At 47.0% G+C, this 12,414-nt stretch overlaps 1 protein-coding gene across 1 annotated transcript in view; it reads right to left on the reverse strand.

Moving 5' to 3' along the window:
* KIAA1671 (KIAA1671 ortholog) overlaps nt 1-1,024 on the reverse strand; it is a 149,749-nt gene extending 148,725 nt beyond the window's left edge. The window contains exon 1 of the mRNA XM_030583015.1: nt 957-1,024. The gene's annotated coding sequence lies outside the window, so the exon portion shown is untranslated. The remainder of the gene's footprint in view (nt 1-956) is intronic.
* Between the last annotated feature and the right edge of the window lie 11,390 nt (nt 1,025-12,414).

Here is a 12,414-nt window from a genome sequence, read left to right on the forward strand (position 1 = left end):
GCCCCTGGGGAGCAGAGATCTGGGGGGCAGGGTGCCCCTGGGGAGGGGGGTCAGTGAGGCGGGGGGGCAGGGTGCCCCTGGGGAGGAGGGTCAGTGAGGCGGGGGGGCAGGGTGCCCCTGGGGAGCAGAGATCTGGGGGGCAGGGTACCCCTGGGGAGGGGGGTCAGTGAGGCGGGGGGGCAGGGTGCCCCTGGGGAGGGGGTCAGTGGGGCAGGGGGGCAGGGTGCCCCTGGGGAGCAGAGATCTGGGGGGCAGGGTGCCCCTGGGGAGGAGGGTCAGTGAGGCGGGGGGGCAGGGTGCCCCTGGGGAGCAGAGATCTGGGGGGCAGGGTGCCCCTGGGGAGGGGGGTCAGTGAGGCAGGGGGCAGGGTGCCCCTGGGGAGCAGAGATCTGGGGGGCAGGGTGCCCCTGGGGAGGGGGGTCAGTGAGGCGGGGGGGCAGGGTGCCCCTGGGGAGCAGAGATCTGGGGGGCAGGGTACCCCTGGGGAGGGGGGTCAGTGAGGCGGGGGGGCAGGGTGCCCCTGGGGAGGGGGGTCAGTGAGGCGGGGGGGCAGGGTGCCCCTGGGGAGGGGGTCAGTGGGGCAGGGTGCCCCTGGGGAGCAGAGATCTGGGGGGCAGGGTGCCCCTGGGGAGGAGGGTCAGTGAGGCGGGGGGGCAGGGTGCCCCTGGGGAGCAGAGATCTGGGGGGCAGGGTGCCCCTGGGGAGCAGAGATCTGGGGGGCAGGGTACCCCTGGGGAGGGGGGGTCAGTGGGGCGGGGGGGCAGGGTGCCCCTGGGGAGGGGGGTCAGTGGGGCAGGGGGGCAGGGTGCCCGGCCCTGTGCGGGGCGGGGTCCCGTGGGGGTCCGGTCCATGGCGCCATCGGGGGGCGGGAGCTGAGACAGCTCGGCCCCTCCCCCCAGAGCGAGTCTCAGCGGGTCCAAGCCCCGAAGGGCCCAGCCCCCCCGCGGAGCCCCCACCTGCCTCCTGCGTGTGCGGGCTCCTCTGCCCAGCGCGGCGCCTCCTCCCGCGGGCGCACAGCGCAGCCTAACCTGCTGCCGCGCAGGGGGGAGGGAGCCGAGAGCCCGCCCCGCCCGCGCGCAGCCCAACCTGCTGCCTGCCCCACGGGAGGAACCGAGGGACGCGCCTCTGTTACCATGGTGACCGCGGGCCCGGCGGACACCCGGCGGCGGGCGGGGCTTGGCCGCGGAGGGGGCGGGGCGGGGCAGCGCCCCTCCCCCTGTAGCCCAGGGGGGAGGGGGCTGGTCCCCCCCGACCTGCCTGGCTCAAGGGGCCTGGTGTGGGGCGGGGCTGCTGCACCCCCTGGCGCCACGTGGTTTCCATCGTATCCGGGGTCACAGCGCGGCGTGGGGTGACCAGACAGCACATGTGACAAATCGGGGGGGGGGGTCATAGGAGCCTATACAAGAAAAAAGACCCCAGAATCGGGGCATCTGGTCCCCCTGGTTTGGTGTGATGGCTCGCAGCACCCCCACTGCACACGCTGTGACAGTGCCCCGGGGAAGCGCCCACGCTGAGGGGCCTGTTCTGGGGGCTGGGTCTTTGCTGGGAGTTACTGTTTTGGGGGTCTGGTTTCAGCTGGACACTGCAGGGCTCAGGGCGCGCTCGGGGCTGTACAAACCCGAAGCCAGGCCTGGAGAGCCCAGCCCTGATGGCTTGCCAGCTGGTTTTGTTCCATGCTGCGTACAAGGTTTTGCAGCCTCAGCCCCGACGGGTGAATATTTGACACAGTAAAAAGCGACAGAGAGTCCTGTGGCACTTTAGACTAACAGAAGTATTGGAGCATAAGCTTTCGTGGGTGAATACAGAGCCAGCTCCAGCCACTACCATTCCAAGCAGGTGCCTGGGGTGGCAGTCTGTGTGGTTTTGCCCCCAAGCAGCGTGCCCAATTACCGCCGCAGCTGGCGGGGGCAGTCCGTGTGCCTTTAGGGCGGCACGCGCGTTTCCGCGGCGGCGGCAGTTCGGCAGCAACTTCTATGTTCAGCTATCCACGGCAGCGCAGCTTCTGTCTTCCAGCTGAAGACAGACGCTGCCGCCGAATTGTTGCCGCCGCAGAAATGCGTGTGCCACCCTAACGGCACACGGATTGTCTCCATTGTCCACAGCAGCAATTCGGCGCGCTGCTTGGGGTGGCAAAAACAGTGAGCCGGCCCTGGGTGAATACCCACTTTATCAGTTACAGTGACGCCTTTTATTTATGAGGGACCTTTCGGCAACCTTCACTGCAGCACTTACGATAACGTGGTACAAATTATAGTACAGAGGCCTTTCCAACATAACTCAAACGGCAGAGGAACAACTGGCAGGGGAGTCTGGCTCTTTAAAGCTGTATAAATTAAACCCAACAAAGACACTGTTATTCCCAAATCAGAATGCACACATGGGGATTCAGACCAGAATAATTCAGATACCCCCTAGGAGTGTCTATGACGCTCTTCTCTGCCCCTCTGAAGCTTTTAATTTCACCCAATGTTGGAGTGGTGGAAATATGACACTGCCATTAAGGAAGGTGTGGTGCTCTATAAAAGGTGAGTCCAAAGTAGCAATGAGGCAGAGTGACACTCATAGGGTCATGAGTCACTGTAAACAGAAAATGTCTGCACTGAGATGTGGAGATAAAGGGAGAGTCCAACCTTCAAGATCTAGAGGCATGCTATTGAAAGGCCAGTGAGACATGTTAGCCTTTTGTCTCAGCAAGACAGCTCTGTACCTATACTGTTAGAGTACCAACATAAAGCAAAGACATTGAGGCAAATTCATCCCTCATTTGCTCCTGTGAGATGCCTTTGATGTCAACAAAAGTCACATCATAGTAACAATAGAATTTGGGCTTGTCACTAACCTTCCACGCTGTCAATGTTTCAGAACACGGAGGATGACATATCCTCCACATGTGTTATTTAGCTCTATATTCCATTGTTGTATTCAAAGGAAAATGGCAGCTGCAGAGATGCTCTGGTGTTTTGGTGGAAAGGTGAAGATCCCAAGTCCTGGCAAGACCCTGAAGTGTTATGCAAGGTTCACTCCAAGTAATCACAGATTAAATCCCAACAAGGAAGGCTGCTGTTATGGTTAAAGCACTTGTCTCAGCCTCAGGAGATCACGCTTCACCTCCCATCTCTGCCACGGGTTTTCTGTGTGCCTCAGTTCCCTATTTGTAACATAGGGATAATACTACTTTCTGTCTTGACTCCTCAGATTATTGACTCTTTCAGGAAGTGTTGTCTTTTACTATATGTATGTACAGCACCTACCACAGTGGGGCCCTGAGCACAGTTGGAGTGGTGTAGTTAATAACTAAATCATCACATTATTGTTCAGGTGTCTGCCTCAGAGGATCTGATTACTTTGTACATGAATGAGCAAAGCTGGAGCCAGTTCCCAGAGGTTTTGGAGCCAGGCTGGAGTGCCACCAGCATTTGCCTACCTTCCATGGGTGGAGTGCAGTCGCTCATGTAGAGCAAAGTTCCACTGTCATTGTGTGGCATATGGAAAAGGATTCCTTCCCCTCATGGTACCCCAGCTCCTTACATAAATCCCTCCTCTTTAGGAATGAGTATTTGATTCATAGGAATTAACTGAAATTCCTGGATCATGGTAAATATTGAGTCCCATCCTGTGTACATAAATTAAAGCTGTAATTCCATACCAGAGTGGCGACCACAATAGCAAGCAGATACTGCAACATGCAACGGACACAGACACTTGAACTTTGCACCCTTGGTTTATGATTTCACCAGAAATCTCAATGCAATTATATGCAAGTTCTATACAACTCAGGAGAACGTTACCCCTTATACAAATAATAGAACTAATTAATCTGTGCATTTCTGGTTTTTAAAAATAATACAGAATTTACCATCAAAATAAAGAACATGTCTTAGCAGTTTAGGATGTACCAATGTATCATTGGCACTGCTAGTTCCTGTCCTTTTACTGATAAATTAACTTTTGTTTCTGATGTCATAATAACCACACATAAGATCCAAAAAATTATGAGTGTTTTCAGGTTGTTGGGTTTTTTATCAACTTTGTCAGACTTTACAGCCTGAAGAGAGATCACACAAAATGAACTTGTAAAATGACAACATGAACTGTGACGGAGTATCAAACACTATTTCAACAAAGATCTGTTCCTCCAGTCTTGTTTATCTCATGTAGTGTATTAGTGCCCTGCAGTGGAGAAATAGGTTAATTGCAGATGCCATAGATCCAAGTACTGCCCTGTCAGTGACTGGGCCAAATACAGATCTGAATTACACTAGATTCAAAGACCAGATTGGACCGTTGTGATCATCTGATTTGTCCTCCCATATAACACAGGCCAGAGAACTTTCCCAAAATAATTCCTAGAACAGATCTTTTAGAAAAACATCCAATCTTGGTTTAAAAGTTACCAGTGCTGAAGAATCCACCGTGACCCTTGGTAAATTGTTCCAGTGGTTAATTACCCTCAATATACATGATTCAGTGGCTGGCAGTTGAAGTTAGACAAATTCAGACTGGGAATAAGGTGTAAAATTTGTCTGCTAGATTGAAGCACTCATCAAGTACTTATCAAGTATTTGTTCCCCATGTAAGAACATACAAATTGTAATCAAGTCACCCCCTAATTTCTTTGTTACAATTAAAAAATAAGGTCCTGGATATCACTATAAGGCAGGTTTTCTAATCCTTTAATCACTCCTGTGGCTTTTCTCGGACCCTGCTCCAATTTATCAGTATCCATCTTGAATTGTGGACACCAGAACTGGACACAGAAATGTGGAATAATCAATAATAATGCAGAAAAGGCCAAAGTGTTCAATAAATATTTCTACCCAGTTCTTTGTTCTATGCTATTTAACATTTGTATCAGTGACACTGGAAGAAAACATAAAATCCTTGATACAGTTCAAAGATGACACAAACTTGTAGTTTCATCAAAAATAGATATCAAGTCTATTTTCCATAAACCCATGTTGATTGGCATTAACTTTATTACTCTCCATAATTCTTTATTAATCAAGTCCTGTATCAGTCTCTCCATTATCTTTCCTGGGACTGATATCAGACTGACAATACTATAATTACCCAGATCATCTATTTATTCTTTTTAAATATTAGCACAGCATCACCTGTCTTCCAGTCTTCTGGAACATCCCCAGTGTTCCAAGAATTATTGAAAACCAGTATTCATGGTCCAGTGAGCTTTTCAGCCAGCTGTTTTAAAGCTTTTGGATGCAAGTTATTTGGACCTGCTGATTTTAAAATATCTAACTTTAGTAGTTGCTGTTTAACATCCTCCTGAGATACCAGCTGAGTGGAAAGAGTGTTATCATATGACATGACTACATCATCCGTTTTTTCCCAAATATGGAGTAGAAATATTTATTGAACACTTTGGCCTTTTCTGCATTATTGATGATTCCACATTTCTATCTAGTAATGGACCAATACCATTGTTAGATTCCATTTGTTTCTAATAAACTTTAAAAACTCCTTGTCTTTAACTCTGCTGCCAACAGATTTCTCCTTGTATCCCTTAGTTTCTATTATCAATTTTCTACAATTCCTAGCTTCTGATTTAATTCATTACTATCAATTTCCCATTTCTTCCATTTGTATTAGTATATTTTCACTTAGGGCTTATCTACACTAGGGTTTTGGATTGCTAGGTATCTCACTGTAAAAAAAAAACACACCTTTTTTTGCAGTGAAAGCATAGCAAGGGCCATAGCTATACCCTGCACATAGACAAGCTCTGAGTCACTGGTGCTATGCCATCTGTGCCTGGCCATTACAGCAAATATGCCCCAAACAGTAAACACATTAAGGACTAATTAACTGGAAGGTTTCTTTTAATTAAGCCACTTTTAGCAATAATGCAGCGGAAAGGCCTGGAGCTTTTGACTTATGAGGTTCTAACCTCTATACAATTTTTTTAAAATAATTTTTTAGAATATTTGGTTTAAAATGTAGAATTCAGGCCAGGAGGGAATTTACTCCTCTTCCAGTATAAGTTTTGGCACTTGAAAACATGCTACCAGCCAACCAGCACTAACTACCCTTACCTGGTGACAATGGACATGGTTCCCCATTTGCTTCTCCCAGCTGCACTCCAGCATGTGCATCGTCAGAAAGAATTGGAAAGGCCACACTACAAATCTGGAAATACAGATTTCTGTTGATTCTGCATAGATTAAAAAGCTACTGGCCCTCACGTTTACAAGGACAAATGCAGGTAGCTGGTGATTTACTCCTGGCCTCTGAGCATAGATGTCTTGCTCTCGCCTTGTCCTGTTTGTAATACTTGCTGATAGTCTCTGTTTGCTCTGAGTGCCTGCAGCAAGAAGGCAAAGGCACCGCAGCCCGTTTAAGCCACTCTGGCAGACTATAGGGACTATAAAGGGGGCAGAAACGGTCCCTGAGAAAAAGCTTCATTAAGAAGTTTCCCCACCTGGCATAGAATGGCCACAACAACCCTACATCACCCCTCAACCTCAAGCATTAAGGGGTATACCGGGAGTCGGGAGAGGGTATGTTTGCAGTGCACAGCATTCTGGGTATTCAGGGCTGATGGCCCACAGAGGGTCTTTGCAGCCAGAATGCATGCGAGTGTCAGAATGCACAGTGTCACTCATTCCTAAATTAGGTCCACAAGATCCACAATGGCATCATGTCTGGGCAGTTTTCTCCCTGGCCTTGGTCTGCATTTTCAGCTTCAGTCTGACATCCCCTGCGTGATTCAGAAACAAACCCATGTCACTGGGGTCTTTACACACTGCTATTGGTCCTCAAAAGCTGCTGGTAAGCAGATGTGCACCATATGCAGGACTCTAGAGAATATCCCTGCTGTTTCCTGGAAGGTACATGGTCCACAAGATACGCAAACGTGCCTGTAGATGGACCAGATTCCTCCCTGATGTGACTTGTTTGACTCACCTCCTGGGGCTCAAACCAGAGGGATATTTGGCCCTTTTGTTCTTTTTACTGTTAAAGAACCAGTAGCATTATTAACAGATACTTAGCACTTATACAATAGTACTTTATAATGTTCAAAGTACTGAATGTTAATGAATTAACCCAATTAATGTTGCAAGCCACATTTTCAAGTGAACCTTTAGTTTTGTGTCTGTTTTAACTATAGATACAAATTTGCAGGTGCAATTAACTGCTGGTACTATAAGGCCTGGGAAGAGAGGTGCAAGCAGGTCACATCCATGAAGCAGGAGTGGGAGTGGCCAAGAAAACAGACCAAGAACCCAATGCCTGACTGTATTTCCCTGAAATCTAGTTCATGTGCAGTTGGCCCCTTTGCTTGGCATTTTAAAAATATCCAAAGGCATTTGTCCAGCTTGCAAAATAAAGGGCTCCAAAATTCCAGCATCAAACCTGGAGCCAGAAGCACAGTGAATGTTCTCAATCCATTAGGGGCTGTTCCACTGATTCCTCTCTTGTAACTGTAGTGTTCAGTATTAAAATGCACCTGAAAGTAGCAAAGACCCACTTCTATTTAATCTGACACATTCGTCAGAGGTATGGGGACTCCTTGAATAGCTGGAGGCTCAATTTTAACACTAAAAGGGGTAGTGGGCCTATCTAACTATTGCCTGGCATAGGTGATAATGTCATTCCAGTGAGAAGTCTGGCAATCAACACTATATTCTTATGTTCTAGGACCACCAAGCTTTTTCTTGAACAAAGAGACCCACATTTGGTTTCAGACTGCAGCTCTATTGCTTTTGGGAGGTTGGATGCTGCTAACATTTGGAATAGTTCTTACCTTGTCTTGGATTTTTATATCCCAGGGACTTTGCCAGAGGAGGGTCATCTGCAAAACATCTGCAAACAGCCGCAGGTATTTACCTTTCAGGAGATGGAACTGTTCCTTTGGGTCACTGCAACTCTAGCCTCATTCATATTGTCTGTCACTCACGCTCCTGAAAGCTCCAGTGACGCCCACAGGTTAGTGGTGGTGTCCAGCACACTGAACCAATGTGACAGCGATAATGAGTTCATGGATACATCTGCCTGTGTGAAATCCATGCTCACCTCTCTCCAAGTCTCCCCTCATCACCCCTCCAAAAAATGAACAAACTACTTTCTGAAGCAGGATCTTCAGCCAGTGGTTTCCAACTGCCCGTTATCTGACGTTGGAAGCTCTGTCATTTTTTGCACTGGTATAATTGCAGGCCAGTGCAATTTACCCTCCCACCAGTGATTGGCACAATCTTGGGACTGCTGATTTTTCCATGTAGTTTGGATTCTGCATTTGCTAATGAAATTGGTGGTTCTTCCTCCACGTACAATGCTGGGAAATGAGTTTGGCTGGGACTACTTGGTGGCTATCCTGGATGTCGTACTATCATGTTAACTGCCAGTCATCGGCAAATACAATTTAAATTAGATCATGTCCAAGATCTTTTTCTCTACTGCTATAGAAAGTATAATTCTAGTAAGAGAGGATGAACAATAAAATCCTTCAGTAAAACCAGTGTTTTATGATGGACTGCTCCATGGTTTTGTAGAGATAAACAAAACCAGGGTGTAGCCTTTTCTTATCCAACATGCACCAGGCAGCAAGGAACCCCCACCTTAATGTTAACAGAATGGTGGGCCAAATCCTCAGCTGGTGTAAATCTGCATATTTCCATTGAAGTCAATCAGCTACACAGCCAGTAGCTGAGAGCCTGACCCATTGTTCCCACAGTAGTTGGTAAACGTTGTCTCCTCTTCACCCAAGGCAGCTTTGTTTCATTCTTAGAACCATCAGTTTCCATTGTCTGTGTGAAAAGGAAGGAATGACCACGAGGAAGCTCAGGGGTGACAGCACTGGGAGTCCTGGCAGGCAGACTCATAGCACAGCAGTAGCATAGAACGCCATCTGGCTGAGGCTTCATTAACCAGCACTGGCAGACAGCATCTGTCCAGTTCCAGGTAATGATAGAGTCAGACAGCCAGGGCACCACTGGAGACCAGAAAGGGACAGGGAATGGAGAGAAAAAGGCAGAGCTGTAGCCAGGTACGGGTTAGGCAGTGGTGAAAAGGGGAGCAGATGGATCTGGTAGTGAAAAGAGGGGAGGCCGACTGTGGGTGGGATGGGAAGAGAGATGTCCCTGGCAGGAGAGGGAGTTAAAGAAAAAGCAATAGGACCCTGAAAGCGGAGTGGAGAGGCAGGAAGTTCTGGAGAGATCAAACAGCTGTAGATCATCTCTGACAGACACCTTCAGCAATAGCATCAAGAGGGTTCTTGCCTTTTGTCTGTGATTCCAGTTCACAAGCAAGAGGGCTGGTTTTCACCTCCTATAACTCCTCCACAAACTCACCATGGGATCTAAGAGTCAAGCTTGTGCGTTATCACCAGTAGTAAAAGCAAATTGGGACCAACACTGGTGCAGCTGAGGTAGCAAAGGTGCAACTGACTGGGTTGTAGTGAACAATTGTGCTGAGGCGGCACCACTGTGTTGCTGGGTACACCAGCGCCATGAAGAGCTCTGGATTTGCATGAAACTGAAAATCTCAGTCCTTGAGCTACTAAAGCCTACATATGGCACTGACATAAGATATTTAGATCTCGTCAGAATACTTCTCATGATTCCACACCTCTGAGGCCATCCCATTTCACAACAGAGTATTACTGAGTTACTGATAGGAAACTGGAGAAAACACTGCACAACATGATGCAGGATATCATTAGCAGTTATCATAATGCTGTAAATATACACTGCGCTTTGCAAAAGAGTAAATGTATTCCCTGCTACAAAGAGTTGGCACTAAAAGGGTTAAAGCAAGAAGTGCACTTTCAGAGAGTCCCAGACATTGCAATGATTTTTAGATAAACATTGGAGACTTCCCTTGTCAACAGTTTAATAAACCTAAATATGCCTCATTGCAGATTAAAACAGTTTGCACCACTGCTAATTGCAACTTGGGTAACTCAAGCATGTGTTAGTTTCTCTCACACAGCAACTGTACAAGTTCTTTCCAGACTAGAAACAAAATATGTTACAGGAACATCTGAGTAAATCATCTGAGATTTTCACTTTTGGATTATATTTGTGGAATTATGGTATGGTATAAACAATGAGTTGTTTTGATGACTATTCATCTCTCCTAATGACGCAGTAATGAAAACCTCCTTTATAAATACCTAGATGCCCCCTTAAAAACACAGAATTAACAAGAGGCACCAGAACAAGCATCTCTGAAGATGTTACATTCCAGTATTCAGTAGATTTGATGTCCTCTGACACTCTGAGGCTGTTTATAGGCACAATGATCATAACACATTAATTGTGTTAGGTGCACCTGTTGCTAGTACAATTTTAAAAGATACTCTAAAGCTTCTTTGGGTTCAGGAATCTGAGTTGGCAAGGAGTTGGATGTTCTGGTCAATAATGTTTGGATTATTTTGTTAGCTGGGAGACTTTTCCTCCCAGGAAGGCCAGGTGGGAGGTCTGGAGTGGTATTCAAACTGAGTGATGCACCAGTCTGCCAACGCCACAAAGTCAGGAGAGGAGGCAGTGAGTCAGAGCTGCTAGGCAAAGAGTGGGTGTTTACTTCTGTCAGGCTGTAACCCACCTTCAGAGCAGCACTGCTGGTGCTAAGGTGGGGAGGAAGCTGCACCCATGAGTCGGACAGCACCAGCAAGATGCATAAGGCATATGGGTTGTTCCTGTGAAGTGCTGAGTGCCCTCAACTCCTATTAAAGTCAAGGGGAGGTGTGGCCTGACTGTGCAAGATGCTGAATGCCCCAAGGTCGGAGGTGCTTCCAGGAGACCAGGCCACAAATGGTGGCTGCCCACAGCAGGACAGAGAGCTTGGCAATACAGAAGCAGGGTGAAATGCACAATGTTTTAAAGCTTGGAGCATCACAGTTTCGATTGGAAGCATTTTAGTAACATGCTTCCCTGCAGAGATTTCTGTATCTAGCTAGCTCTGCAGCCCTCACCATTTGTAACTCTGTTTAGATCTATTTATATCTCTGCATTCACATGGATCTGTAGCTCAGGTTCCAAGCTTTGGAAAGACACTAAGCCTGAGCTTTAATTCCAAGATGCACCAGAGAAACTAGTAGTTAAACATCTGTCCCTTTCAGCATTATTTTGTGTCTATTATTATCTGAATGTTTATTTTCACATTTTCCAAACAAAACATTTCCATCCAATATTTTGAACTCAGTCCATAGTGTCACCCACATACTGCTGCTGATGCAACACATCAGACATGCCTAAGGGTTTTATAATTCTTTCCTAATCCAGGTCATTCACTGTCAAGATGCAAAAGCAGGTGATATGATGTGGTAGTTGAATTCTGCTTCAGCATTAATCAGATGGTATCTCTATCTCCCTAAGCAAGTACATCATACAAGCCTCAGATGGATTGGCAATTGGATGCATCATTCATGCAGTGTTCCTGGACAACTAAGAGCTTAGAAAACCTCTCTCTTCATTCTCTCCTCTCCTGCCTTTCAACCTGAGCAACAACCCAAAGAGGACTAGACACAGCTGCACCAGTACAGAAATCCTACTTCATCTTCCAAAAGAGTACAAGGGAGAGAGAGAAGAGCCTCGTGATAGCCACCACCTTTCCTTTGCTAATATTTGTGTACAAAGGGCCAGATCCAGAGTCCATTGAAGTCAGTGGAAAGACTCCCACGGCCTTCAATGGTCTGTGACTCAGGTCCAAGTTGAGCAGGTTTCCACCTGACAAAGCAGTCTTTGGAGGTTTATGAAGGACACAGGGTGAGAATGACAAATGTTTTGCATTTTTGCTAATCACTCCTGACTCCCCACAAAAGTGATGACCTTCACTTGCAACATGTAATTGTCTCACTGTGTTCTAGGAAGAGGCACTTCTAAGACAACTTCTTTTCTATCCATGCTGCTGAAACAGCTTCTTAACCAGTGCCAAAGCTGAACAGAAATTGCTGGAGAGAATTAGATCATGCATGTGCCGCACAAGAGACTCGATTATCCAAATCTCCATTTCCAACCAGCTGCCAACATGTTTCGCTCTTCTACTGATTCCTGAACATCTCTGTATCTTCGGAGGGTTGATTAGGATTCAGCTGTATGTCGCTTTCCTGACAGGCTCAAAGAGTTTTTTTTGAAAGAAAAGAACTCAGTTCAATTATTGATCTTTTTAAGTGACAAGACTCACCATGTACATTTGACCCATGAAAAGCTTTCTTGTCAAAGAGAGTTCTGACTACAGATTCAGGTTCTGATTCTCCACTTCTTTGATCATGCATCATCATTGATACTTGTGAACAGTAAGACTGCATCCTGTGTGTAAAACATTATTCCATTTGATAACATTTGCACAGGTGTAATTGATGGCAAAAGGCAGAGAAGAATCTGACTAAAAGAGATACAAAACTTTCCACAACTCCTTTCTTAGTGTCTCTAGTCAATGAAAGCACAGCAATAAACA

This window comes from Gopherus evgoodei, chromosome 13 (genome assembly GCF_007399415.2).
Source record: "Gopherus evgoodei ecotype Sinaloan lineage chromosome 13, rGopEvg1_v1.p, whole genome shotgun sequence".
Lineage (NCBI taxonomy): Eukaryota > Metazoa > Chordata > Testudines > Testudinidae > Gopherus > Gopherus evgoodei.